Source organism: Dasypus novemcinctus, chromosome 3 (genome assembly GCF_030445035.2).
Source record: "Dasypus novemcinctus isolate mDasNov1 chromosome 3, mDasNov1.1.hap2, whole genome shotgun sequence".
Classification (NCBI taxonomy): Eukaryota; Metazoa; Chordata; class Mammalia; order Cingulata; family Dasypodidae; genus Dasypus; species Dasypus novemcinctus.
The window spans coordinates 112338489-112354430 of record NC_080675.1 but is presented as its reverse complement, the minus strand read 5'-3'; the positions used below and the strand labels follow the sequence as shown (position 1 = coordinate 112354430).

Sequence of the window (15942 nt, the reverse complement as noted above, 5' to 3'; positions counted from 1 at the left end):
ACCCCGGTCCGCGCGGGGCATCAGGCGGCAGCGGCGGGGTGCGGGCTGCACGAGGCGGGCGGCCGCGGCACTGCGGGCAGCCACGGGCTGGCGGCAAGGGGTGAGCGTGGGCGGGGCAGGGGTTAGCCAGCCGAGTAGCGGCTCGATTGTTCTGGCCTGGCTATGGCGCCTCTCCTCCCCCCCGCCATGGCTCCCCGTGTCCCTGCTCCGCTCCTCTCAGTGAGTGAAAGTGGCCGCCGCCGCCGCCGGCCCAGCGCCCGCAGCCGCCTCAGCGCCGCCGCCATCTTGGGGTCCCAGGAGCCGGCGAGGGAGCGAGCTAGGAGCGTCCACGTCCAACGCAGTCACCGTCCCACGGCCTCAGCTAGCGAGCCGCGGCTCCACCATCGGCGGGGCGACCCCCCCCCTCCGGACCCCGCCCGCACCCCGCCCCCCCTCCGCCGCCGCCGCGGCGGCGGGGCCCGGCGGCCCGAGGTGAGGCGACCAGACGTGGGCGGGCGAACGGAGGGGGGGCTTGTGTAGGCCCCGTTGCGCCCCTCTCTGCGGGCGACAACTGGGCCGCGTCTTAAAGGGGCCGTCGCCCCCGGCCCTTGGATTTGTAGGGGTTAGTAGGGAGGATGGGTGTGGACACTCCCCGCAGGGTTGGGACCTCAGAGACCTGGGCCTCGTCCTTCCCCTCTAAGATCTTTAGAGAGCCGGGGGTCACGCGATGACCTCAACTACTCGAGGAAGCCCGTGGGGCGCCCACACGTGGGGAATGTGTTAGACCAGGTGCACGTGGGACCCGGTGGGGCGGTGTCGGGCTAACACGTGTGTGGGTTTTGGGGTGGGGTGGGGTGGGGCATGGCGGGGGTGGTTGGGCTCCACTAGAAAACGGGTGAGCGTTATACTTGTCATTTTAAACAAATGAGATCTAAAGACTTGATTGTATGTTAAGCATCAGTTTTTGGGGAGCAAGTTGGGTGATGTTGTTGGGGCGGAGCAGGCTAACACGTGCACAGACTTAGGAGTGTGTAGGTGACACCTTTTCTGGTGTTTTGGCCTTTTGCAGGGCGTCTAGGCAAGTGTCATCCTATTTTGACATTCCTTTTTGAGCTTGCCAATGAAAACTACTACTTCCGTAATCACCAAGAGTGGAAGCCCCCTACAGTTTAGGAGTGATAGAGCCAAAGAAAGCACTCATTCTAGTTAACAGTCAACTGTGCCCCATGTTCTTTATTGATTCACACACTGTCGCTAGTTCCATGTTCACAAACTTGTTGGTAGGAAGTTAGAGGTTGACCTCACTGACATCACAGGTAGCCAGCTTACTATTCCAATGAGTGACTTACGTGATTCCTTTCCCAGGGAAGTTATTGTAGCTTACTGCTGGTGACTTTAAAACAACAGAATTTTATTGAAATATAATTCACATATCATAAAATTCACTCCTTTAAAGGTACACTTCAGTGGTGGTTCTTAGTATATTCACAACCATCACCACCATCTAATTGCAGAACATTTTCATCCCATAAAGAAGCCCAGTATCCATTATCAGTCACTCTTCGTTACTCCTTCCCCCCAGCACCTGACAACAATTAATCTACTTTCTATTTCTATTGATTTGCTTATTCTAGACATTTTACATAAATGAAATAATACAGTATATGCGCTTTTGTGATTGACTTTTCATGTTTTTCATCACGAAAACATGTTTTCAAGGTTCATTCATGTTGTAGAATGTATTGGTGCTTTTTTATTACTGAATAATATTTCATTCCAGTTGCATTTTATGTTTATAATTCTAAAGCTCTTCTTATAAAATAACAATTTGAAATTGTATTATATAAGGTAAAGTTTGCATATGTCTACAATTCTAAATTAAATTGTATTTTTAAGGGATTAAATCTCATTAATTTAGTATTTTATGTTATGTTCTTAAACATTTTGTTTCAGAAGAATCCAAAAAACTTAAAAAAAAATGTCTTTTGATAGGAAATGACTGTAGAGACTACAAAGGTGACTAGACAAATTTATAACAATAAAAACATACTGACCACAAGGTGGGAATGTGATTAAGACTAAACAACAGACCATAAATTATTGTGTTATGGTTTCACGAAATGAAAGTTATTCGTAATATTACCAAAGGAAGGGATCATAACAGCGTTTGACTGCCATTTGCTTGTGTAGACACAGGGCTAGGAAAGGAATAACAGACACTTTTTCTGCCCACAAGAAGATAAAAATCTGCTTGGGTATTTAACCTGTCATCACACAAATGTGCACAAAATTAAATGCTGGGACGCATTTGGATTTTAGAGTGGTCAGAATAGGATAGGCCTAAGAGGAAACTTTCGGTTTGTATAGGAAAATAAGTGAAGTGGTTAAGTTTTAAAGTTGGATCTTAAGTATAATAACTCTTGATAAAATAGGCTGCAGCATGTAGGAAGAGGATGGAAAGGGCAGGGGCTCTGATACTTGTTAAGCGTTTTACATGGCAGTCACTAGATAAGATACTTTTTACATTGTTTTAATCCTCACAAAGCCTTTTGAGGTAGATATCCCTATTTTACTGATGAGAAAATTGAAACTCAGTGAAGTCCCATGGCCAATAAATGACAGAAGTCAGGATTCTTTCCTGTGGCCCTTTTGCTTTCCCAGAAATAATTTGAAGAATATTTTGTAAAGGAGTCTAAAATTATCAATGAGATTCTTTATCTACATTAAGTCAGATATTGATTTATAAAGAAACATTAGAATCACTTGCTGATCATGATACAGTAGGTTTCCTTAAGGTTGAAAAGCTGATTGCAAAGAAATTTAATGCCTGTATCTTTAATAAGAAGTACATAAGGGAATTTTCCTTCTGTGTTAGATCTGAATTAGGAGACCAATAATAGTAAATGTAGTTGACAAATAATATATAAATTAATCACAGGGACTAAATGTTGCCCATATTTTTATAGAACTAGAGGAAAATCAGTAAACATTGTGATGTGTGTTTACTACAAGAATTGTAGACTGTATTATGGTCTCTAGAGCATGGTTCTTTGATTTTGTGTGGGCTCTGGACCCTTTGGCAGTCTATTGAAGCTTGTGAACCTCTTCACAAAATATGGCTTTTAAATGTATAAAGTACTGTTATATTTAAAATGCAAATTTACTTTTTATTATTGAGTTAAATAACAAATTTTAGTAATAGTCCTGCTAATACTATTATAGTTTGTTTTTTACTTTCAGAATGGAAGAAAATGCTAATTTCAGTTATAGAGTAGTGAAAATAAAGATGTAAAACTTTTTTCCCATCTTAGTTCATGTACCCTACTTTAAGAACCCCTGCCCCAGGAAGACTGGACACATAGCTAAGTTATATCTTATTGGGCAAAACAGTGGTTTCAATAATAAGAAGTAGGTTTATCTATTCAAACATGAACATGACTTCTTAGAGGAAGAGCAAATAGTTTACCTAAGGAGAAACCTGGTAATATAGTGGAAAGACACTGGTTTTGGACTTAAAAGACTTGGGTTTGAATCTCAGCTGTACCATTTCCTGGGTAAAGCTAAGTTTTTTGCGTTTCAGTTCTTATCTGTGAAATGGGAATAATAATTTTCACTTCTGAGATTAAATGGCATATTAATTATAAAACACTCAGCTTGTGAAGAAATAAGTATACCAAAGACTATAAAATACATTTAGCCTTAATTTGGGAGGAGAAGTTGTTATTATACAGTAGGAAGGAATAGCATGTATCAGATGAATGGGACTTTCTTGGGGTATTCAAGTATAGAGAACACTTTTTAGGAGTGGTACTAAGACTACTCTTACTTTTGTGAAGGAGCAAATAAGGTACCTCCAGGTTTGCATGTGACAGCTATTCTGGGTGGGAAATTAGCCAAGTAGGATAAATTGGGGGTAAATCTTTCAGATTTGTATGCATGAACAAAAAATGATGTGAGCATCAATATGGTAAAAAATAAAAAGGGGGGGGTGCTAGGCCAAGTGATCAGTTTATCCCTGAGAGTGTTGCCTAAGTGGATTGCCAGAAAGACCAATAAAATGTTAGTCATTACCAAGAGGATTATGAGAAATAAAATTTTAAAATGGACTGCCTTATCTTTATAAGAAACTGTACATCTTACACTGTTGATTAGATTCCAATTATTACATCTTATGAAGAACAAATTAAGCAGGAAAGAAGTTTCCAGAAAATGGCAGTTAAAATGTTGAAGGCAATGGTGAGGCTCTCATATAAAAATGAAAAAAAGAAATTTGACTCCAGAATGGACTGATGAGGATTGAGATGGACTATGATCATGATCAAATTGTAATGAATTAGGAAAAGCACAAATTTATAATCCTAGAAAATTAGAACTAGTTTGAAAGATGACTATTGCTTTGCAGATCTTGAATAATGAGTGGTTTGCTTATTTGTTAGCCCCGAAGGTGGTTTTAGGCTCAAAATCAGATGAGACACAATTTAGGAGTACTGAGCCAGGGACTTGTGATCCAGTCTTTAGTTCACGTCAACAAACCATTAATAATCCTTGGACCTGATGGTTGGTAAAGCTCTTTATTTCACTCATTTATTCACTCAGTAAATATATATTGAATACCTATTGGATGCTTTTTGATCATCAACAACTGTTGAGCATCTCCCATACTCAAGGGACTGTGGTAGACTTAGTAGAATATATACATGAATTAACCCAGTTGTGTATGTATGTGTGGAGTGTATAAAGGGCTCTGCAAAGCTAACCATAAAATTATGCACTCTAAATACCATAGAGAAGTATAAACCTAAATGTTTCTTTTGAGGTGCTGATCTGAATTACCAGCACTTAGATTTTGTTTGTTTTTAAAAAGTAAATTGAGACTTATTCTTGTCATTTGTTCAAATCTGCCTTGTTAACAGAAGCAGTGTAAGCAGTAGCAGTATAGTATGGCAGAACCCCTCTAAATCCTAGAGCCAGATGATCTGTATTCAAATTTTGACTCTCCCTCTTAACTAACTGCATGGCCTCTGGATAGCTGTTTAAGCCTCAGTTTTTTCATCTGTTAAACGAGGAAAATAATAGTCTCTGCTTCAAAGAGAATGATTGTGAGAAATGAATGAGTACATTTAAATGCTTACAGTGGTACCTCATAGTGCCCTTAACAATTTTTAGTGCTATTTTATTTCAAAATCCAATCAGTTTAATCTACATTTTAAATTTATAAAGTATTGATATCAGAACCTTTTATTATGAGCAGAAAATCTCAAATCTCTTTTTAGGTAAGGCAGGGAAAAACTATATCAATGAAGAAAATAGTTATGCATTCACTTTTTTTTTTATCCCCTCTCCCCCTTGCGGCTTCCTTTGTGTCCATTCACTGTGTGTTCTTCTGTGTGTTTGTATTTATTTTTATTTGTTCTCCCCCCTTGCAGCTTACTTGTTGTTTTGCTTTCTGTGTCCATTCTCTGTATGGTCTTCTGTGTTTTTACTTGTCTCCCTTTTCGTTGCATCACCTTGCTGAGTCAGCCCTCCTCCGTGTTTGCAGGCGGGCAGCACTCTGCAGGCCAGGAGGCTCTCCTAAGTGCTTGTGGGCTGGGCAGCTCTCCACGGTGCGGGCAAGTCTGACTTTGCAAGGAGGCTCCAGGACTGGAACCCAGGTCCTCCCATATGGTAGACAGGAGCCCAACTGATTGAGCCACAGCCGCTTCCCTGATGCATTAGCTTTTGTATTTGTTTATAATAACTACCAGTCGATGCTAATAGAAATATCTTTATAGTTAAGATGATAACTCAGACAGCAATGTGGTATTTTCCAACATTAAACTTTCAGATGCTAAAACATTTCTGCCCAGGGTGTCATTCTAATTTTAGTAATAGTTTGCTTTTTAGAAGTCATTCTTAGAACGTATAGTAAGCAGTCCATGGTCTGGAGCTGGAGTCAGGAGACTTATTCTGTAAAGGATCAGATGGCAAATATTTTAGGCTTTTCAGACCACACTGTCTCTGTTTTAGCTATTCAACTCTGCCACTGAAGTGCAAAAGCAACCAGTCAATATGTAAATGAACAAATGGGACTGTATTATAATAAAACTTTATTTATGGACACTGAAATTTTGATTTCATGTAACTTTCACATGTCATGAAATAAATTTTTTTTCTCAACCATTTAAAAAGGTGAAAGTCATTCTTAGCTTGCAGGCTTTCCAAAAATGGCCCATGGACTGGATTTGGCCTACAGACTATAGTGTGCAGAACCCTGCTTCAGAGTCATGGCTTTACCACTCCTTGGCTAGGTGATTTTGTGCAAGTTACTTGACCTAGAGGAATTAAGAATTAATTAAAATTCTTTAAAAAAAAATTATCCCACCCCCTTGCTACTTGCACTTGTTGTCTGCTCTCTGTGTCCATTTGCTGCATGGTCTGTGTCTGCTTGTCTTCTCTTCTTGTCTTCTCTTTAGGAGGTACCGGGAATCGATCTTGGAACTTTCCCATGTGGGAGAGAGGCGCCCACCTCTTGAGCCACCTCAGCTCCCTTGTTTATTGTGTCTCATTGTCTTTTCCTCTGTGTTTTTTTTTGTTGCATCAGCTCGCCATGCGGGCCAGCCGACTTTTACCAGGAAACGCCAGGAATCAAATCCAGGACCTCCCATATGGTAGTCGGGAGTCCAATTGCTTGAGCCATATCCACTTTCCTAATTAAGCCTTAATTCCATCTTTTAAATAGTGAAAATAATATATACTTTTTAAAGTTTTAGAAATAAATAACCCATGTGAAGTGCTTTTAATAAACTATGTATTATTATCATGTAATTGAATCCTTTCATTTATCAGTCAGACATTTGGGATCCTGGGGGGGATAACTGATAGTCCTAAAGTCTATCTGTGGCTTGCCAGTGGTGTTAACTCACAGCTTTTGACCTCAGCTTCTCTTTCTACCTTTCCACACTGCTTCCATGGAGGGTTGTAGTACCATTTAATTCAGTTAAAAATATTGCTTGATAAAACTGCTCTGTATGATATTGTAATGGTGGATACATGGCATTATGCCTTTGTCGAAACTCATAGAACTTCACAGCATAGAGAGTGAACCTTAATGTATACAAATAAAAAAAAAAATTAGGTTGGGGGATGCCAGGAAGGAATGCAGATTGTGACAAGAGAATTGTATTACAGATATATGAAACAACCTTATTGAAAGGGTTAGAAGGAAAAGTTATTGACCTGAGTAACTTTGTTTTTTGTTTTAAGATTTATTTATTTATTTGTTCCCCTACCCCCTGAGTAACTCTAGAAGTGAGTGAAATCTCTAGGACTAAAGGCAAAAGGATGTGTGCATAAGCACTGTAGGCTAGTTGATAAATTGTTTCCCACAGGGATATGGGTGAACAAGTCTGATACCATTATACACATATACTGGAATTGAACAATTAAATAAATGAATGATGGATGGTTTGAGCTAGGTTTGTCACTGTTGGAGTGGGAATTTACAAATGAGCAAGGAGGAAAGGTTAGAATGATCCATGTGGTAATGAGTTAGAGTTGGAGCCATCAGTACAAACTTGTTTTGCTTAATATAGATAAAGATGATTACATATAGAAATATTTATAGATATGTATATATAATTTGGGTTAGTATAAGCAGATATATTTCTGTACTCTGCCGGCTGAGAGGGTCAAAAGAAGTAACACACAAGGAGCCCAGATCTTGATTTCTAATACTATTTTCCAATAAAAGAAACCAAGTCCCTTTGGAAAAATGGCTGATTCCACGACTGGGGCAGAAAATATACAAAGTGAGCCTGGAACATTTTATAGTGCCAGAAAATAGGAGTACTCCCCAAGATCCAAAACCAAACAAAAAACCTTACATTGATGTGTATGTCAAAGAAGCAAAGGAACCAACTGAAAGAGCTCCCTATAGCCAATGCTGGAACGATTTGAGCAAAAAATAAAGTAGTATTGGATTATAACTCAAAGTATAGTTTGCTTTTTAGAAGTCATTCTTAGAATATGAGTACAAGAGTACATGATAAAAATACTGAATAGTAAAATACTGCTTGAAATACTACAAAGACATTTTTATTATCCTCTAAATACCTCTGATTTGCTAGAGGTCCTTCACACACTATTGAAATAGTTAAGATGTAGAGCTTTGCAGGCAGACATTTTGAAATAGAATCCTGGCTCTGCTACTGGCTGTGTGACCTTGGATAAGTTATTCAATCAGTTTCTTTTAAGATGGGGGCAATGATAATATTTATTATATAAGGATTAGAAGTGTTAATACATATGCAGAATGCACATGCATATAAAATGCTTGGCACATACTCTCAGAATATGTGCATAGCCTTCTTATTACAGTAGTATTTGATAAAACAAAATCTAAGAATTCGGACCTCACTTCGAATTCTTTGTAATGGAATCTGACTTTTATGTTTTTTTTCCCCCCCAGACTTCTTGAATAGAGGAAAAAGTCTGACATTAACAAGTGTTTCTCCAACACCTAGATTGATATGCACATACCTTCATTCATACTGTGTAAATTGTGGAGGGAAGGAAATGGGTAATTATATTTGGTGTTATATATAATCATCACAGGTCTGAGTGGCTGACAGATCTAGATATTGAAAAGCTGGATCCACTTAGTGTACAATTCAGCTTACTCTTATTTACAGATGATGATTTGTCCATAGGGTGAATTACCTAAACTACAATTCTCAGACTTCCTTTGGGGAGTCAAAATTCTACACAACTTCTCTGTTACCACCCACACCAGTCAATATGCCCATTACTAAATGAAAACTGACACTTAGTATAGGAAAACTATATATAAAAGTGAATTTTGGAATCTCGGCTGTTTTAGGATGTTTCTTTATATTCTCAGTAATACCTCTCCATGTCACTGGTATAATAATGGAAAACTACCTATTGGGACTGATAATCAAATTTTCCCGGCACTTTGTGCATCAAGTAAGCTAATGTTATTTCCTTTTGCTGAGGGATGAACTCAGTTGCTCAAGGTTTTCAGTCCTTTAATTTATCTCTTCTACACGAACATCTTTCTCAGCTACCTCATTCCCTAAAAGGGCTGTTTTCATGGAGCTGTGAAAGACATTGAAGACACTGGTTCTTCCAGTGATTGGGATGTTTAGTTGTGTTTTCAAATTTTGATTGGATAAATTATTATTAATTCAGGTTGGGTGCTTTTCATTAGAAGACCTCTGAAATAGAGTCTGGTCTTAGGGACCTCTAACATAGCTTGATTTCAGTATTTAGACCCTAAGTGCTTTATAAAGAGGGATTAACTTTTTTTGACCAAATGTTCTATCTGTGGCCTCTACTCCAGAACTCCCCTGAGGCACTTATGCTAGTAATGCTATTTCTTTTATTACTCTGATAAGGTGTATTTTTGTTTCCCATCTTGGTGAAGATTTTCTTCCAGGAAGATGAAATAAATGATTCTTTCCTAGGAGAAAGCAAAATTGATTTTTTTTTTGGTCCTTAGACATATTTTGCTTTGGGGAATAATACTCAGATATTTCATTAAGGAAGAAAAAGGAAGAAAAGTAAGGAAGGAAAAATGTGGATAAGCATTTTCTTATTATACCTATGAGGCAGGCCAAAGTATTCTCACTTTGCCATTTTCTTGGAATTTTGTGCTTACAGTAAATGCTAAACTTGTAGTGGTTTCACTCCCATATAGTAATCCCTTGGTTGAGCCGGTTGTGTCTGGCCTCCATGTCAGAGGGCTCTGTCTGCCTCTGGTTCTTGAGAGTAATAGCCTCTTAGCAAATAAGCAATTATCTGAATAGAAGTTGGGGTTCAAATGTAATATTTAAGGGGCACTCTGTGATTTATTTACCTCTACTTTACTATGACTAGTGTGAATAATTTACAGTTCAAACTTGGTTTCCTTTGAAAGTAAACGTAGGAGTACTGTTAGTAATTGTGCTGGGGCAGTAAGCGTAAATGAATACTGTTCTGTGCGTACCAGCTGGGAGGTATGATCACCTTAAATCATGAGATGTCTTTTGTTTGTGATACCATAGCAGAGTCTGATGGTGAAGAATTGGGGCTTTGCCCTGTTGATATAGAGATGGAGTGGACATCACCATCCCACAGGATGGAGGAATAAAATACGAATTAGAGTAGACTTACTGATATTCTACTATAGAACGATTGTGACTAGTAATGGAAGAAATGGTAGCATTGATGTGGAGAAAGTAGCCATGGTAGTTGCTGAGGACAGGGAGAGGGAAGAAGAGATGTGATGTGGGGGCATTTTTGGGACTTGGAGTTGTCCTAAATGATACTGCAGGGACAGATGCTGGACATTATATATCCTGTCATAATCCGCTGAATGTACTGGGGGAGAGTGTTAACTGCAATGTAAACTATAATCCAAGTGGTGCAGCAGTGCTCCAAAATGTATTCACCAAATGCAGTGAATGTGCCACAATGATGAAAGAGGTGGTTGATGTGGGAGGAGTGGGATGGGGCTATATAGGAACCTCTTTTATTTTTTAGTGTAACATTTTTTGTGATCTATATATATTCAAAAAAAATTCAATTAAAAAATTGACGGGAATGGGGAGTGGGGTATAAAGGAACCTCTTTTGTTTTGTTTTTTTAAAGATTTATTTTTTATTTCTCTCCCCCCCACCCCCCAGTTGTCTGCTCTCTGTCCATTTGCTGTGTGTTCTTCTGTGACCGCTTCTATCTTTATCAGCGGCACCGGGAATCTGTGTTTCTTTTTGTTGCGTCATCTTGTGTCAGTTCTCTGTGTGTGTGGCACCATTCCTGGGCAGGCTGCACTTTCTTTTGCTCTGGGCGGCTCTCCTTACGGGGCACATTCCTTGTGCGTGGGGCTCCTCTACACGGGGGACACCCCTGCATAGCATGGCACTCCTTGTGCACATCAGCACTGCACATGGGCCAGCTCCACATGGGTCAAGGAGGCCCAGGGTTTGAACCATAGACCTCCCATGTGGTAGGCGGACTCCCTATCCATTGGGCCAAATCCGCTTCCCTTATGTTTTTTAATGTAACATTTTGTGTCATCTATTAACTTTAAAAAAAGATAATTTAAAAAAAAGAGAGAGAAAAGAATTGGGGCTTTGGAGTCACCTATAATAGACCTGAATTCTGATTCTAGCTTGGGGCAGGTTATTTAACTTACCTAAAAGGGGGGTAAAATTTGGATTGTGAGAATGAATGAGCTAGTGTTATTAAAGCACCTAGCATAGTAAAGCTTCTCACACTGTGAGCTTTTATTCTGTTAGGTCCTTTACTCTCTCCTTCCTTCCATCATGACATAACTTTTTTTTTTTTAAGATTTATTTTATTTCTTTCCCCTTCCCCCACACTGTCTGCTCTCTGTATCCATGTACTATGTGTTCTTCTGTGTCTGCTTACATTATCAGGAGGCACTGGGAAACTGTCTCTTTCTTGTTCCGTCATCTTGCTGTGTCAGCTCTCCGTGTGTGCGGTACCACTCCTGGGCGGACTGGACTTTTTTCACACAGGGCAGCTCTCCTTGTGGGGCCCTCTCCTTGCGTGTGGGTCACCCCTATGCGGGGGTGCTCCTGCATGGCAGGGCACTCCTTGTGCTCATCAGCACCGCACGTGGACCAGCTTACCACATGGGTCAGGAGGCCCTGGGGATCAAACCCTGGACCCTCCATATGGTAGGTGATGCTCTATCAGTTGAGGCACGTCTTCTTCCCCATAACTTTATTTTCAACTAAGACTGACTTTGAAAGTTGTTTTTATGGTTAAGATTAGCTGTTAAGCATTTTACTGAAAGCAAAAATATTTTTCCACTGAGCCATTGACTTTGTTTTTTGTAAAATTTATATAGTTGTGGTGGGCAGGACATAGATGCCCTATCAAAATCTAATTACTGTTACCTCTTTCTAAAATATTTATGAAAACTTTCCCCCAGTTAGTTTTTGCAGAATAGCTAAAAAATATCTTGATAGTTTAGAGTGAACAAATTAAAGAACTGTCACTGGTTGCTTTTATTTCAACTAAATGGAGTGATAAAAATTTTATTGGCTATGAAGAAAAATTTTTTAAATGAGAATTTAAGTTTCTTTTCAATATTCTGTACAAAATAATGTATTCCCTTTTGGTTGGTATTTGGATTATTTTCCCATATTTTTAATACTTTGTTAACTAAATCTGTTTTAATTACTTAATATCATTCAGAAATGAAACCTAAGAAAAGCAGTTTTATTATACTATATGCATTAGTACAGACATTCATATTATGAACCAAAGGGAAATATTATGGTACTAAGATGACTTCCAACTACTTCTGGTATTGCATGATTCCTTATTAAACAACAAAGTAAGATAATGCAGAAAGAACTAGAGTAAAGAACAATTACAGTGATAGCAGAAGTTCCCTTCTATTCCTAGTTCATTGAATTTTTTTTATCATCAACAGATACTAGATTTTATCAAATAATTCTCTATCAAAATAATCATGTAGTTTTTGTCCTTTGTTCTATTAATATAGTATATAATATTAATTGATTTTTTATGTTAAGCCTTTATATTCCTGGGATAAAACCCACTGGGTCATGGTATATTTCCTTTTATATGTTGCTGGATTTGGTAATTTGTTGAGGATTTCTGTGTCTGTCTTCTAAGGAATATTGGTCTGTAGTGTTCGTCTGATATCTTTGCCTAGCTTCAGAATCAAGATAATACTGGCTTCATGGGAATAAGTAGTTAAGTGTTCTTTCCTATTCTGTATTTTGGAAGAGTTTGTGAAGGATTGATATTAATTCCTTTAGCTCTTTGGTGGAACTCACCAGTGGAGCTTTCAGTGCCTGAGCTTTTCTTTGTGAGAAGTTAGAAGCCTTAACTTTTATTAATATATGATCAAAATGATCACACGTTTCATTTTCTGTGATTTGGTTATAGGTACATAAAAGGAACTTCCGTATCCCAATCTGCTGTTACTCCAGTGTTCGTGTGAAAATAACTTGTCACTCCTTTATGGTCTTATCTACATCTATTAAAATATTATATAAAAAAATTATGTACTTCATTTATTTGGCCCTGATAATAGATGTGTTTTCTTGTTTTTGTTGTTACCAAAAAAGTCACGTAGAGACTACAGGGCATTCCCATATACTCAGTGTCCTCCCCCTTTTCCACTTTCCCCTATTAATAACATTTTACATGTGAATGGTACATTTGTTACAATTGATGTATAAATATTGAAGCATTGCTACTAACCATGGTCAATAATTTACATTATGGTTTACGTTTTGGACCATACAGTTTTATAGGTTTTGATGAAATTTAAAATGGCCTGTATGTTATTGGAAGATCATGCAGAACAATTCTAATGCCCTAAAAATGCCTTATTTTCCATCTATTCTATTCTTTTCTCCCCCTCTTCTTGGAACCTAGATAATAGATGTTTATAATGGATAATCAGTAGGAGTCATAAATACCTTGTGTAACATTTATTATGTTCTCAAACCCACAAGTAATCATTTTTTCCTGAACTCCTATGGCACATTATCTATACATCTGTTAAGTCACTTCCCATGTGTACTTTTAATTGTATTTATTTGTGTTCAAGTCAACACTCTGTGAAACAGATTTCCTTGAAGGAAATGCCGTTTTCTACATTGCACTTAGAGTTCAGCAACTGAATGACTCAGTGAATGAAATGTTACTCCAGAGTTCATGTGAAAATAACTTGTTCTTCCTTTTTAGTCTTATCTTCATCTATTAAAATATTATGGAGTTCATTAATTTAGCCCTGTTCCTGCTCTTTATGCCTTAGTCCTGCTGAATTAATTGTCAGTGTAACCTGTGGATCTGATTCAGTAGATCAGATCCAGTTACAATGCATATGGGCTACAGAATTTCTGAGTTACAGGAAAGTGGAGTAGGAAAAGTCAGATATTCTGATCCCTTAATGTTTGGCCTTTTGTATAAGCTATAGTCCATAAACTGCCACAGACTGTCCTAGTCCTTCCTTCCTTCCTTCCTTCCTTCCTTCCTTCCTTCCTTTCCTTCCTTTCCTTCCTTTCCTTCCTTTCCTTCCTTTCCTTCCTTTCCTTCCTTTCCTTCCTTTCCTTCCTTTCCTTCCTTTCCTTCCTTTCCTTTCCTTTCCTTTCTTTTTATTTGTTTCTCCCCCTTCCCTCCATTTTCTTCTCTCTGTGTCCATTCACTGTGTGTTCTTCTGTGTTTGCTTGTATTCTCATTAGGCGGCTCCAGAAATCGACCCTGGGACCTTCTGGAGTAGGAGACAGGCGATCATTCTCTTGCGCCACCTCAGCTTCCTGGCCTGCTGTGCCTCTGTCTCTCTTCTGTGTCTCTTTTTGTTGCATCATCTTGCTGTGCCAGCTCTCCGCTTTGGCCAGCACTCCTGCGTGGAGCAGCACTCCTGTGCACAGCAGCACTCTGTGTGGGCCAGCACTCTGTGTGGGCCAGCTTGCCTTCACCGGGAGGCCCTGGGTTTTGAACCCTGGACCTCCTATATGGTAGACAGAAGCCCAGTTGCCTGAGCCACATCTGCCTCCCTCTTTGGTCCTTTAAATGCTTTAAAGCTACTGTACCGTTCTTCCCATAAAAGGTTTATTCAACCTTTTTTACAGGTAACTTGGTAAATTAGGAATTAATTCTTAACTTAAACTCGTAATTCTTCAGATAGCTGACTTTAAATTATTGGTTCCCAAACTGGTCTTCTGAGATGGGGAGTAGATCTGGCTCAAGCAGTTGAACACCTGCTTTCCATATGGGGGGGTCTAGGTTCAGTTCCTGGTGCCTCGTAAAAACAAAAACAAAAAGTAAGCAAACAAACAAAAAAGACCAACTCAGGGAGCCAATGTGGCTCAGTGACTGAGCACCAGCTTCCCCCTTAGGAGGTCCCTGACCCTGGTACCTCCAAAAAAAAAAACTTCAGTGCTTTTCAAAAATTATACCATAGATCTTCCTGTGATATGTCAAATTCATGCTTTTATCACCTCCTCTTTTTAGCATTAAAAGAATGCCTTACGACTGCCATTTCAGCCAGCAGTGATGATATTCTACAAAGATGATTCTGAGATGAATCAGAGAACAGGGTTGTTGTATACTGGGTGTCACAAGGGGGCATTTGAACATTATAAGACCACAGACTGTTATCTTTCCTGGATAAATTGGTTTTGTTATTCTGTTCCTTCTGCTTCGGGAATAGTTTGCTGTTCTTTTCTAGTTCCTCCAGTTGTGTAGTTAGGTCTTTGATTTAACTCTTTCCTCTTTCTTTTTTTTTCTTTTAAAGGTTTATTTATTTCTCTCCCCCCTCCCTTCGTTATTTTGCACTCGCTGTCTGATTTCTGTGTCCATTCACTGTGCATTCTTCTGTTCTGCTTGTCTTCTTTAGGCAGCACTGGGAACTGATCCTGGGACCTTCCAGAGTGGGAGAGAGGCACTCAATCTCGTGTGCCACCTCAGCTCTGTGGTCTGCTGTATCGTCTCTCATTGTCTCTCCTCTGTGTCTCTTTTTGTTGCATCATCTTGCTGTGCCAGCTTTCCACTTCCATGTGGGCCAGGACTCCTGTGTGGGCCAGTTTACTGCACGGGCCAGCTTTGCCTTCACTAGGAGGCCCCGGGAATCGAACCCTGGACCTCCTAGATGGTAGACAGGAACCCAGTTGCTCGAGCCACATCTGCTTCTTGTCTTTCTTCTTTCTTAATGTAAGTATCAAAGGCTATAAATATCCCTTTGAGCACTGCCTTCACTGTATCCCATAGGTTTTGATATGTTGTGTTCTTGTTTTCATTCATCTCAGGATACTTACTGGGGAGCTGATGAGGCTCAGTGGTTGAGCAGCAGCTTCCCACAAACAAGGTCCCGAGTTCAGTCCTGGCCCCAGTACCTTAAAAAAGAAAAGATACGTACTGATTTCTCTTGCAATTTCTTCTTTGACCCACTGATTATTTAAGAGTATGTTGTTT

The 15942-nt window shown here is 39.4% G+C and overlaps 1 protein-coding gene across 2 annotated transcripts in view; it reads left to right on the top strand.

The window, feature by feature from the left end:
* The first annotated feature begins 221 nt into the window (after nucleotides 1–221).
* INO80 (INO80 complex ATPase subunit) overlaps nucleotides 222–15942 on the top strand; it is a 114734-nt gene continuing 99013 nt past the window's right edge. For both annotated transcript variants that reach the window (XR_011648411.1, XM_004481521.5), the window contains exon 1: nucleotides 222–471. The gene's annotated coding sequence lies outside the window, so the exon portion shown is untranslated. The remainder of the gene's footprint in view (nucleotides 472–15942) is intronic.